Source organism: Chiloscyllium punctatum, chromosome 19, assembly GCF_047496795.1.
Source record: "Chiloscyllium punctatum isolate Juve2018m chromosome 19, sChiPun1.3, whole genome shotgun sequence".
Classification (NCBI taxonomy): Eukaryota; Metazoa; Chordata; class Chondrichthyes; order Orectolobiformes; family Hemiscylliidae; genus Chiloscyllium; species Chiloscyllium punctatum.
Genome location: NC_092757.1, coordinates 6,437,836 through 6,450,080, shown reverse-complemented (window position 1 = coordinate 6,450,080; position 12,245 = coordinate 6,437,836). Strand labels below are relative to the sequence as shown.

At 41.6% G+C, this 12,245-nt stretch overlaps 1 pseudogene; it reads left to right on the top strand.

Annotated features, from left to right (window-relative positions):
• The first annotated feature begins 234 nt into the window (after window positions 1-234).
• On the top strand, window positions 235-849 carry LOC140491665 (cyclic AMP-responsive element-binding protein 1 pseudogene; annotated as a pseudogene).
• Window positions 850-12,245: the final 11,396 nt, after the last annotated feature.

The following is a 12,245-nucleotide window of genomic DNA, read 5'->3' as shown; positions in this document are numbered from 1 at the left end:
GTTTATAAAGTAGTCCATGCTAGTATTTTTTTTCCAAAGTGCAAGACCTCGCGTTTGCTCACATTGAATTCCATCAGCCGTTTCCTGAGCCTCTCTCCCAAACTGTCTCGATACTTCTGCAGACTCCCCACTTCCTCAGTATTTCCTGCCTGTCCACCTAACTTCGTATCATCAGCAAACTTCGTTAAAATTCCCCCAGTCCCTTCATCACGATCATTACTATATAATGTGACGATGCAGGTATCCATGCCTGGGATCCAATCAACAATAAGTCCAGCAGTAACTTTAATGCAATTGCCGAATGGGCAGACTATTTAAGTCCAAGGAGTTATCCAAGCAATTCAGTCCTCAATTATACAGTCCCCTCAAGTTCAGACTGTTCAGATTTCTACTTATACTTGAAAATGAGAACTCCCAGGAATCTGTGGATAGCATGACTGACTCTCAGAAACGTAGAGAAATTCTATCGAGACGACCTTCATACAGGAAAATACTGAATGAACTTTCTTCTGACCCCCCCCCCCCCCAGTGTGCCAAGAAATCGATGAGGAGAAATCAGAAGAAGAGTCTGTCTCAACCATTGCTACAATAACAATGCAGACACCCATCCATCAGACGAGCAGCTGACAATACATTGCTCTTACACAGGGGGGAGCAATTCAGCTGGACACCAATGGTACAGATGGAGTGCAAGGACTCCAGACACTAACAATGACCAACGCAGCTACAGCCAAGGTTGCAGCAGCCATTATACAGTATGCACAGAGCCCTGATGGACAGCAAATCTTTTTGCCGGGCGGAATCTTGATAGAAATTGTCCCATTGTACAGACACAGCATGTGTTCGTGAACGGCAGGTCATGCTTGACCAATCTTTTGGAATTCTATGAAGACATTTCAAGCAACGTGGACAACGGGGTCCCAGTGGATGTGGTGTAGCTGTATTTCCAAAAAAACATCAACAAAGTGCTGTGCAAAAGGCTGTTGTATAATATAAGAGTGCATGGTGTAAGTGGTAAATGATTGGTTGACTAATAGGAAGCAAGTGTGGGGAGAAATAAGTATTATTCTGGCTGGCAATCATTGACAAGCAGTGTGCCTCAGGGTTCGGTGTTGGGACTGCAATTATTTACAATTGATACAGATGATTTGGAGTTGGAACCAAATGTAGGTTGTCAATGTTTGCATGTGACACTAAGATGATTAGTGGAACAAAGTGAGTGGAGGACTGCGAAACTTTGCAGACGGACATAGATACGTTGAGTGAGAGGGTAATGGTCTGTCAAATGAAATAGAATGTTCATAAATATAAAGTTTATACTCTTTGTTGTAGTAACATTTAAAAAAATTACTTGAATATTAAAAGTTTGCATCATTTCTTCTGCAGAGGGACCTGAGCATCCTTCTGCATGAAGGTTGGTCACCAGGTACAACAATCAGTTCAGAAAACAAATGGAATTTTGTCCTTCATTGCTGAAGGGCTTGTGCTTAAAAGCAGAGGTTATGTTCCAGCTCTAGTTGGGTGCTTGTGAGGCCACTCCTGGAGTATTCCATTTAGTTTTATCTCCTTACATGAGAAAGGATGTACTGGTACGAGAGGGGCGTGCCGAGGATGTTAACCCAGTTGACTCCGGAGTTGAGGGAGTTGGCTTGAGAGAGACTGAGTAGATTGGGATTATATTCATTGGAATTCAGAAGAATGGAAACATATAAAATAGTGAGTGGAATGAATAAAATAAAAGTAGAGAGATGTTTCCATTGGCAGGTGAAGCTAGGACAAGAGGGGATCACCACAAGACGAGAGGCAGCAAATTTAAGACTGAATTGAGAAGGAACTTATTGACCTATATGGACTTAATTGCCCAGGGAAGTAGTTGATGTTAGTTCAGAAATTATTTTTTAAACTAGGTTAGATTTTTTTAAAAAAAGTAATTAATAAATGGACACGGTGAGAACGTGGCGAAATGGTTCTGTGTCCACGACATGAGCAGCCATGATCTTATTGAATGGCAGAGTAGGTTCGAAGGGCAGGACGGCCTTCTACTGTTCCCAGTTCTTATTTTATCTCTCCCTCAATCGTGACTTGGAGGTGTTGATGTTGGATTGAGTTTGATAGAAGTACAATTCACAGAACATCAGACTATTGGTCAACAGGATTATTTGGAAGCTTCATCAGCAGGTGGTTTTGAGATGCTGTTGTCATTTTTCACTCTTGTCACTCATTAGATTAGATTACTTACAGCGTGGAAGCAGGCCCTTCGGCCCAACAAGTCCACACTAACCCGCCGAAGTGCATCCACCCACACCCATTCCCATACCTTTACCCTGCAACTAACACTAGGAGCAATTTAGCACGGCCATTTCACCTAACCTGCACATTTTTGGACATTGGGAGGAAACCGGAGCACCCAGAGGAACCCCACACAGACACGGGGAGAATGTGCCTGAGTCGCCTGAGGCGGGAATTGAACCGGGGTCTCTGGCGCTGTGAGGCAGAAGTGCTAACCACTCTGCCACCGTGCCGCCCACCATGAGCAGCAGCAAAAGCCACGAAGTAATCCGCATGCTCGAGCCAAGAATGGGCCCCGGGTGATTGATGTCAGCGGCGGACCAATGGAAAGGTAGGGATAGAACTGGAGGACCTGGCGGGGTAGTTGGTCCTCCAGCCAATCAGGGTGATTTAGAGGCGGGAGTAGACTAGCCCACGTGATCGCCCTCGCGGTCGGTTCGTGATGTGCGGACAGAGACCTGTTGGTAAAGATAGAAATAAACAGCAGAAAGTGTGAGGGAAATGGTGTTGATATGGGTTGAGAGGGTTTACAGACATTTGGTGCACATTGGAAAATACAAATTTGAACTTTAGTCTCGTTTTTGCAGTTAAAGGTAAAATGCCTCATCCAGCGATTGACTCGACGAAGCAGCACCATCTTTATTTGGGGCAACGATTCACTGGACACGTGCAGCCGCCAGCTTTGCAGTGGGCAAAGTTCAGTGGGATGCATGTGCAGCCCTCTCTGGTAGAAAGTCAGAAGGCAGGATTTACACAGAGCATATTTACCCCAGAGAAATGTTTTTTTTTTCTGGACTTGATTTGTCATTCATTTAAATGATTTGGATGTGAATAGAGGCGGTACAGTTCGTAAGTTTGTAGGCGACACCAAAATTGGAGGTAAAGTTGACAGTGCTAAAAGGTATTTCAGAGTACAATGGGCTGGGGAGTCGCAGACAGGGTTTAATTTATGGGCGGCACAGTGGCCAGTGGTTAGCACTGCTGCCTCAAAGCGCCAGAGACCCGCGTTCAATTCCCGCCTCAGGCGCCTAACTGTGTGGAGTTTGCACATCCTCCCCGTGTCTGCGTGGGTTTCCACCGGGTGCACCGGTTTCCTCCCACAGTCCAAAGATGTGCAGGTCAGGTGAATTGGCCATGCTAAATTTCCCGCACTGTTAGGTAAGGGGTAAATGTCGGCGTCTGGGTGGGTTGCACTTCGGTGGGGCGGTGTGGACCTGTTGGGCCGAAGGGCCTGTTTCCACACCGTAAGTAATCTAATCTAGATAAATGTGCGGTGCTGCATTTTAGAAAAGCAAATCAGAGCAGGACTCATACACTGAATTGTAAGGTCTTAGAGAGTCTTGCTGAAGAAAGAGACCTTGGAATGCAGGTTCATAGTTCCTTGAAAGTAGAGTCGCAGGTCGATAGGACAGTGAAGAAGGCATTTAGTATGCTTCCCTTTATTTTTCAGAGCATTGAGTAAAGGAGCTGGACAGGACATTAGTTAGGTCACTTTTGGAATATTGTGTGCAGTTCTGGTCACCCTCCTATCAGAAGGAGGCACTGAAACTTGAAAGGTTTGAGAATTCATTTTCAAGGATGTTACCAGGGTTGGAGGATTTGAGTTGCAGGGAGAGGCATAATAGGCTGAGGTCATTTTCCCTGGAGTGTCATAGGCTTAGGTGTGATGTTAGAGAGGTTTATAAATTCGTGAGGGACATGGAGAGCGTAAATAGACAAGGATTGGTGGAGCCCAGAACTACAGGATATAGGTTTAAGGTGGGGGGGGGGGGGGGAGGGGGCGGAGGTAAATTCAAAAGGATCCAAAAGGGCGACTAAAATTGTAACATTTAAAAGCATTTGAATAGGAAGGGTTAGAGGGATGTTGGCCAATTGCTGGCAAATGGGCATAGATTAGGTTAGAATACCTGGTTGGCATAGATGGGTTGCACCGAAGATCTGTTTCTGTGCTAGACATCTCTGAGTGTGGGATCATAAAAGTGAACATTGCTTTGATTCATATCTGGGCTCCTTGATGTCCACTTTTTTTAAATCTAGCTTCCTCAGTCTCTCATGCATATTTTGCTCTGTGTAGTATTTTACTATTATATTCACAGACCTTTTTGTAAATGAATTCTGCATTGCTGCCCGGCTCCGGACCATATGTTCCACTATCAGGTTATTTTTTCCACAATATCATTGACAGCTAAGAGTTCATTTTTCCAACAAGTGAGTGGATTTTCCTTCCATTTCTGACAGTCAAATTCTGCACCATTTTCATTCCCTATAATTCATACTCCACACTCTGAAACATTTGTATTTCTCCTTCCACGGATACAAGTGATCAAGGCGAAAGCTCTGTTGCCTGTTGAGAAGGTGATGTTTGACTTCCTTGTACTGCTGCAGTTGTATGGTGAAGGTGCTCCCACAACGTGGTTGGGTAGGAGATATTAGAGATTATTCACTCAGTGATAGTGAAGAGTAGAAGATATCTGTACAAAGCAACACGTTTTAAATTCACAAATATATTGAGAACTTTTGACATAAGGCCACAGATGGAGAATATTATGTCCGGTGACCAAAACCTTTGCGAAATAAGCAATTTTTCAGAAACGACTTAAAGGAAGAAAGCAGATCTTAGAGGGTGAGAACTCCAGACCGTGTTGCCTTAGAATCTATAGAAACAGTCACACAGCTGAACTAAAAAAAATATCATTGGGAGTCTAAACTATAATGAGTTATCGAGATGTGAAAGGGTGTTTGTTGCATGGAGCTAGGAATGATTACAACCAGGAATTAAGTCAAGGGTGTGAAAGTAAATTGCTGTTGCTTATAAATGGGAGCCTTTTGATTGATCAGCCAGTTCTGGAACAAGTGAAAACTTGGGCGGTAGAGTTTTCAATATTCTGTAGATTATAGGGAGGGTGATTGTGGCATGCTGGCCAGGAGTGTGTTGAGATAATGAAATCTAGAGTTAACGAAATGAATGAACGAGAGTTTCAGTAAATGAGCTGAGACTGTGATGAAGTCAGGTGATATCCTTGAAGTCGATGTCGTGGTTTTGGAGTGAGACTCGGTTATCACCCTCACCTCACCTCTGAAATTCAGCTACTTGTCAGTTTGTGATTCAAGTCAGTAACAAGATCAGGAACTGAGTGGCCCTGGCAGAACCCAAACTGGGTGTCACAGAACGTAATTGCTGAGCAGCTGCGTGACAGTACTGTTGATGACACCTTCCATCACTTCACCGCTGAGCGAGTGTCGACTGATGCAGGGAAATTGGCTGAGTTGGCTCTGTCCTGCGTTTTTGTGTTGAACATCCCTGAGAAATGTTCCACAATGTCAGTAGGTGCCAGTGCTGGAGCAGTACTTGTCTTGGTGGGCAGCAATTTCTGGAGCACAGCCATCAGTATTATTACCACAATGTTGGCAGGGCCGACAGCCTTTACACTACTTCTCCATTTCTTGATTTGATTTGAAATAAGTTTTCAACCAATTCGATTCACATCTGTGATGTCCGGGACCAATGGAGAAGGCTCATCCACTCGGCACTGCTGGCTGGAGATTGCTGCAAATGCTGTTGTCTTGTCTGTTGCATGGATGTGTGAGACCCCTCCATCAGTAAGGGTGGGGACATCTGTGATGCTTCCTCCAGTGAGTTGTTTAATTGTCCATCACTATTCCTGACTAGGTGTGGCAGAACTGCAGTGCTCAGATCTGATCCATTGGTTGTTGGATCACATAGTTCTATTTGGTGTTGCTTGCACTGTAGCTTCACCAGGTTGGCACCATATTTCTAAGTATGCCTGGTATTGCTCCTGGCATGCCCTGTGTAACTCTCCGTTGAACTAGGGTTGATCCTCGACTTGATGTTAATGGTTGAATGGTGGATATACCAAGCCATGAGATTTCAGATTGGGCCGGAGTACAGTTAGAACATAACACATAGAACAGTACAGCACAGAACAGGCCATTCAGCCCACGATGTTGTGCCGACCACTGATCCTCATGTATGCACCCTTCAATTCCTGTGACCATATGCATGTCCAGGAGTCTCTTAAATGTCCACAATGACCCTGCCTCCAGAACTGCTGCTGGCAACGCATTGCATGCTCTCACAACTCTCTGTGTAAAGAACCCGCCTCTGACATCCCCTCTGTACTTTCCTCCAACCAGCTTAAAACTACGACCCCTCATGTTAGTCATTTCTGCTCTGGGAAATAGGGTCTGGCTGTCGACTCTATCTATGCCTCTCACTAACTTGTATACCTCAATTAGGTACCCTCTTCTCCTCATTTTGTCCAATGAAAAAAGTCCGAGCTGAGTCAACCTCTCATCATAAGATAAGACCTCCAGTCCGGGCAGCATCCTGGTAAATCTCCTCTGAACCCTTTCCAAAGCATCTGCATCTTTCCTATAATAGGGCGACCAGAACTGGCCGCAGTATTCCAAGTGCGGTCTAACCAAAGATTTATAGAGCTGCAACAAGGTCTCACGACTCTTAAACTCAATACACCTATTAATGAAAGCCAAAACACCATATGCTTTCTTAAAAACCCTGTCCACTTGGGTGGCCATTTTAAGGGATCTATGCACCTGCACACCAATATCCCTCTGTTCCTCCACACTGCCAAGAATCCTTTCTTTAATCCTGTACTCAGCTTTCAAATTCAACCTTCCATAATGCATCACCTCGCATTTATCCAAGTTGAATTCCATAAACAGCAGTTCTGCTGCTGTTGTTGGCCCACAGTGAGGGAGACGTTTCTGGGTCAAGAGGGCTGATTATGTTGTTGTATTTTGTGGTGCAGTGGTAGATGTAATGTGGTTCATCCAGTTTCATTCCTTTGTTGAGACTGTCCAGTGATTAATACAGTGAGTGATTGGATGGGCCACTGACAGGAATGCAACTTTTTAAAAAGGATTTTGTGGTTTACACATGAAAAAAGTGAAACTATTATGGTATTCGAACAGGTGAAAGACTCAACAGACAATCAAGGTATTTTTTCAATGGATAATTTCAGTTACATCACACTAAAAACTTTGCTATAAATTCCGTGCTTCGAATTATGCCCTCCAAAATCACCTGGTGAAGGAGCAGCGCTCCAAATGCTCGTGTGCTTCCAATTAAACCTGTTGGACTATAACCTGGTGTTGTGTGATTCTTAACTTAGAATATCGCAGCACTACTAACAGGGGTGCATGTAAACAGGCTCAGTGCAGTTAATCAATACGTTCGGAAGGATTTCCTCCAAGGTTGATGACGCAATAGTAGTCAAAACCGTCACCTTCAACCTGCAACGTAGTTCATAACCATAACTTCAGGTTGACACAATAGATCCCCACCCCACTACAATGTGGTCACTGGGCCCGGCCCAGGAACTTGAACGGGGACATTTGTGCACTGTGATCTCAAAGGAAGCGAGCAAACACAATTCTGACAGATTAGTCCTCAAAGATGAGTAGCAGGTTTGAGACAAGGCCGGTGATATGCAATCTTGCACTTTGCTTAATTACATTTCTTATTTAGAGTCGTGTTTTGCAAAGTATAAAGAACTGTGTGTTTTTTTTTCCATGGTTGGTGAGTTTTGTCCCAGTTGTCACAGTTGCTGCCTCTCGCTCACCAAGGCAAATCATAGGATCTATAAAAAAACAATAAAATGCGGGTACTTGAGATCTGAATCCCAGAAATAATGTGCTGGAGAATCTCAGCAGTTCTGAGGACATCGGTGAAGAGAAAAACATGTTACATTTCAAGTTTACTGACTCTTCATCTGAACGGACAAAAGGTCATCAGACTTTGAACATACAATGTTTTATTCCCCTCAGAGATGCTGCTGGACCTGCGGTTCTCCAGCACTGTGCTTTCTATATTTAGCTTTATTTACAAAACACATCGGAAAAATACTGATCTCCAAAAGTGAAAGGTTCAATGCAAACACGAGCATAGTTTCCACACTCGAGTTACACAAGCATGCCTCAGTTTAAAAACAAGATTTAACTCAAAGTGACATTCCATCTCAAAATTTGCCGAGTTACACCAGTAATAAAGCTCATCCACCCAATGAGGCACTTCAGCACAACATCCTGCAGTGATGCACACAGCCACCTTTACCAAAGAATGATCACATGTCACAAAATTGAAGACCGAGAACATGTCTCTTTAAAGGAGCTGAAATCAAACTCTCAATTATTGGAAGGAATTTTATTCAACCTTATTGAACATTTAAATCTCAGAGCATAATCCTTGCTTTTTTAAACAAAGTGTGTGGGAAACATTCCACATCTTGCTTAAGGTTCAGTTCGGTCTGATACATCGAGCCAAAGGTCAAGCAAACATCACACTTTCCATTCACTTCTACAAAGGGCTGACATCACATTTCTTCAGGATTTAAAGTATTTTATAAATTGTTTGCAAAATTATTTGTCACGTTAATGAACTGGATAATAAATGTCATTGTATACAATAAGAGTGAAGCCTGTGACAACAGATTTAGCTTTGGAGGGCAGTGTGCGCGCTTTCTAAATTCTGGAAGCACTTTGGGAGACTGCTCCCAGATGGTGATAGTGAGCACATCTGGATTGCACTGTTTAGTTTTGGGAATCCTTGGGAGACTATCTGTTGTTTCAATAGTACTTGGCTTACATTGTTGGTGTACAGTAAGCAATTCAAAAAGTTAGTTATGTTTTGTTTTTGACTACCTGAATGATATTCAAATCTGCCAGGTTGCTTTCAATAGTGTAAATGCATCTATTGTAAAGATTTGGAATATTCCAGAACTGCCCACTGCTTGGCAAATTCAGGGGGACAAAAAAAATCACATCGAGTAATTTGAAATTAAGAATGCAAGAGGACTTAAATACTTCGGTGATGAATTCAAATATTTAAATGGAGTGCTCACATTTAAAATATCTCTTATCCATAGGAATGGATGAACTGACAAAACAGGGACCAAATTCCTAGCTGGGGAGTGTGAAATGTGTTTTGATAATGTCACCTGCTATGAGCAACAATAACTTGGCAAGTTTGGAAATTTAACAAACAATACTAACTTCATTGATGCTCCAGTCATGTCCAAAGCTCTATGAAAAAAAAACAATTTCAGGTTCATTGCATACACTCTGAAACACGTGTTTCTTCTACACATCCTGCAAGTTTCCCCAATGAACACAGTCCATCCAAATGATGTTGCTAACTTCGCCAACTCATTTCTTTCCTAGCCTCTATAGCCTGAAGAGTGACCAGAAGCAATTCCTCCCCATATGTGGGAACATTACTGACGAGGATTTTTTTTCCTTCAGAATTGACTTCCATATATTCAGTGCCCAGAAAAGATAAGAAGTCTGTCACCTTAAAAAGCGAAATGATTCAGTGGGAGAAAATCGCTAACCTTTTCTTGCTCAATAATCAAGCTGCTTAAATTATAAACATGAACACTTCTTAATAGTTCACTAGATCCGAACGAAATATTCTGTAAGAAATAAATCACATGATACATAGTTATTCAGATAACAAAACAAGTTTGGTCATTGAATAAACCAGAGGAAAAAGTAATGAAACAATTTGCGTGTGATATACCTCAATCATCATTTCAGGTGCATTTTATGCATAAATCCTTTTCCTCCATAAAGTATTCAACTTCTTGAATAATTGAGAGAATGAAGTCACAATTGTACGACTCACAATCAAACCCTTCACTCCAACTTGCCCATGCTGACCAGATATCCTAAATTAAGCTAGTCCTATTTGCCAGCATTTGTTCCATATCCATCCTAAACCCTTTCTACTGATTATCAGTTTATTTTACTTTATCAGCACTTGAAACACTGACGTTTCGTCTCCCAACATTGTTTAAATAAATCGTAAGTTCATTCATCCAAGTTAATTTTGTACTCTTTCACAAAGAAACAAGTGAGAACAACAAGTAGCTTGGGTGCAAAACAAAATACTGCAGCTGTGCGATATCTGGAAACACTCTAAAGGTCAGGCAGTATTAATCTTTCTGGTCAATGACCTTGTACTCGCTAAGTACAACATACAGGCAAAGCAGAAGGAAAGTGGAATTTCGAAGGGTGTATAATGACTCAATTGGCGCTGCCTATGGTACAGTTTTATGTAACCTAACAATAGTTGAATGGCATTACATGCAGTTTGAAAAGAACAACAAATCAACAGGAAGAGATGGGGAAGGTGGGTTTAAAAATGTCTATTTCAGCGATCTCATAATACAGGGTTACCGAATCACCGTTACTGCACGAGTGTGTCAGTATGGTTCCAATTACTGACAATAATTTGGTAATTTTTTAGACTTCACATAATTAGGGTAAATGTGCGATATCTGAATTTCATGAATTGGTTCCTATTGCATGTTGAACAATAAAAAAGATTCTTGGTATAATCTACTCAAAGGAGAAAGTGACGGCGCAGAAGCTGGATTTCAGTGTCGAAAAGCACAGCAAGTTAAGGCAGCATCTGAGAAGCAGGAGAGTCGATGTTTCGAGCATAAGCCCTTTATCAGGAATCACAGGCTTCAGAAAAATAACTGTCATAGACTTATGCCAATACATACGTGAAAGTGTCAGAACATGTTACTATCAGATTAGAGACTAATCTCAGATTTGGTACCAGTCAGTGCAACATTTCAGTATGGTATTTACATATGTACCTAAAAGAGAAGTTGTCAAAAATTACAAGCTCGAGAATGATTAAAGCTTTAAACCTTGCACATAAAGTTGGTGAACAAGAATGGCAAAGTGAAGTCCCAACAGTATCTCCTTTGGCAGTGTCAAGGTAGAAATGTGAGAGCAGAGATGCCACTTTGGTGTAATCTTCAGTCTGGCCAAATTGCAGCAAACATCTGTTCAAATTTATCTGCAAACTATTGAATGCGAAATCCTCCTTGCACAATAATGAGGGAACATTTTTGAATGTCATTTTTAAAAATATATTATTTACAATGTTACTCACAATTAAGAGTGATCACTTGGTGCTGTCTCCATAACACAGTAGGAAAAGGAATTAATGGAAAAAAAAACATTATAACCCAAATCCAGAGCCCCTAATTCATTGATATTGCACGGGTCCAGCATTTACAAGTAATCGATTTTTAAAAATATTTACAGATACATTTACTAACTATATTGGAGTATAGTTAAGTTTCTTACTGAACAATGACAGGATTGGACAGAGACCATGTGGATTTAAGAAAAGGGAATCATACTTAGCAAATCTACTGAAAGAAACTACAGAGTCGAATATTTAAGTAAGAAATAGCAGGACATTTAGAAAAGCTTATCATTAAACATGGTACACTGGAGTTTGTTTAAAAGAAACTATATTTGACAAATTTGCGACAATTCATTGAGGGGTTTACAAGCAGGGCTGATAAAGGGCAAAGAATGATGTTCTGTATTTGGATTTTAAAAATACAAATGGTAAGATGCTATGTAAAAGTTAATTGCACAATATTGGAGTTCACGGTATCGGGGTAATGTATTAGCATGGACTGAGATTTGGTTAACCACACTGGCTGTTGCTGAGACCTCACTTGGAGTACTTTTTACGATGTTAGCTCCCATATTTACGAAAGGATAAACCAACATTTGTGACCATTTAAAAAAAAGATTCACTTAGCTGCTTCGAGGATGAAATGGTTGACCTACCAAGAATAGATAAGCAGGTTAGGACATTTTTCAATAGAATCTTGATAAATAAGGTGAGATCTAATGTAGAAAAGATTGAGAAGCTTGACAGATTAGATGTTGACAAGATCTTCTCGCACCAGTGAAATCTCAAACCAGGGAACATTACATAAGGGAACATTTATTTTAAAAAAAAATAATGTAAAGAATTTTTCTGTGAATGGCTATAATTTTCTAGCCCAAACAATTGTGAAAGTTAAATGTGGGAGGGGAATGGTTGAGTTACTCTTTAGGAGGGTCAGTGTGGCTTTCTGGGCTAAAGGGCCTGTTTCCAC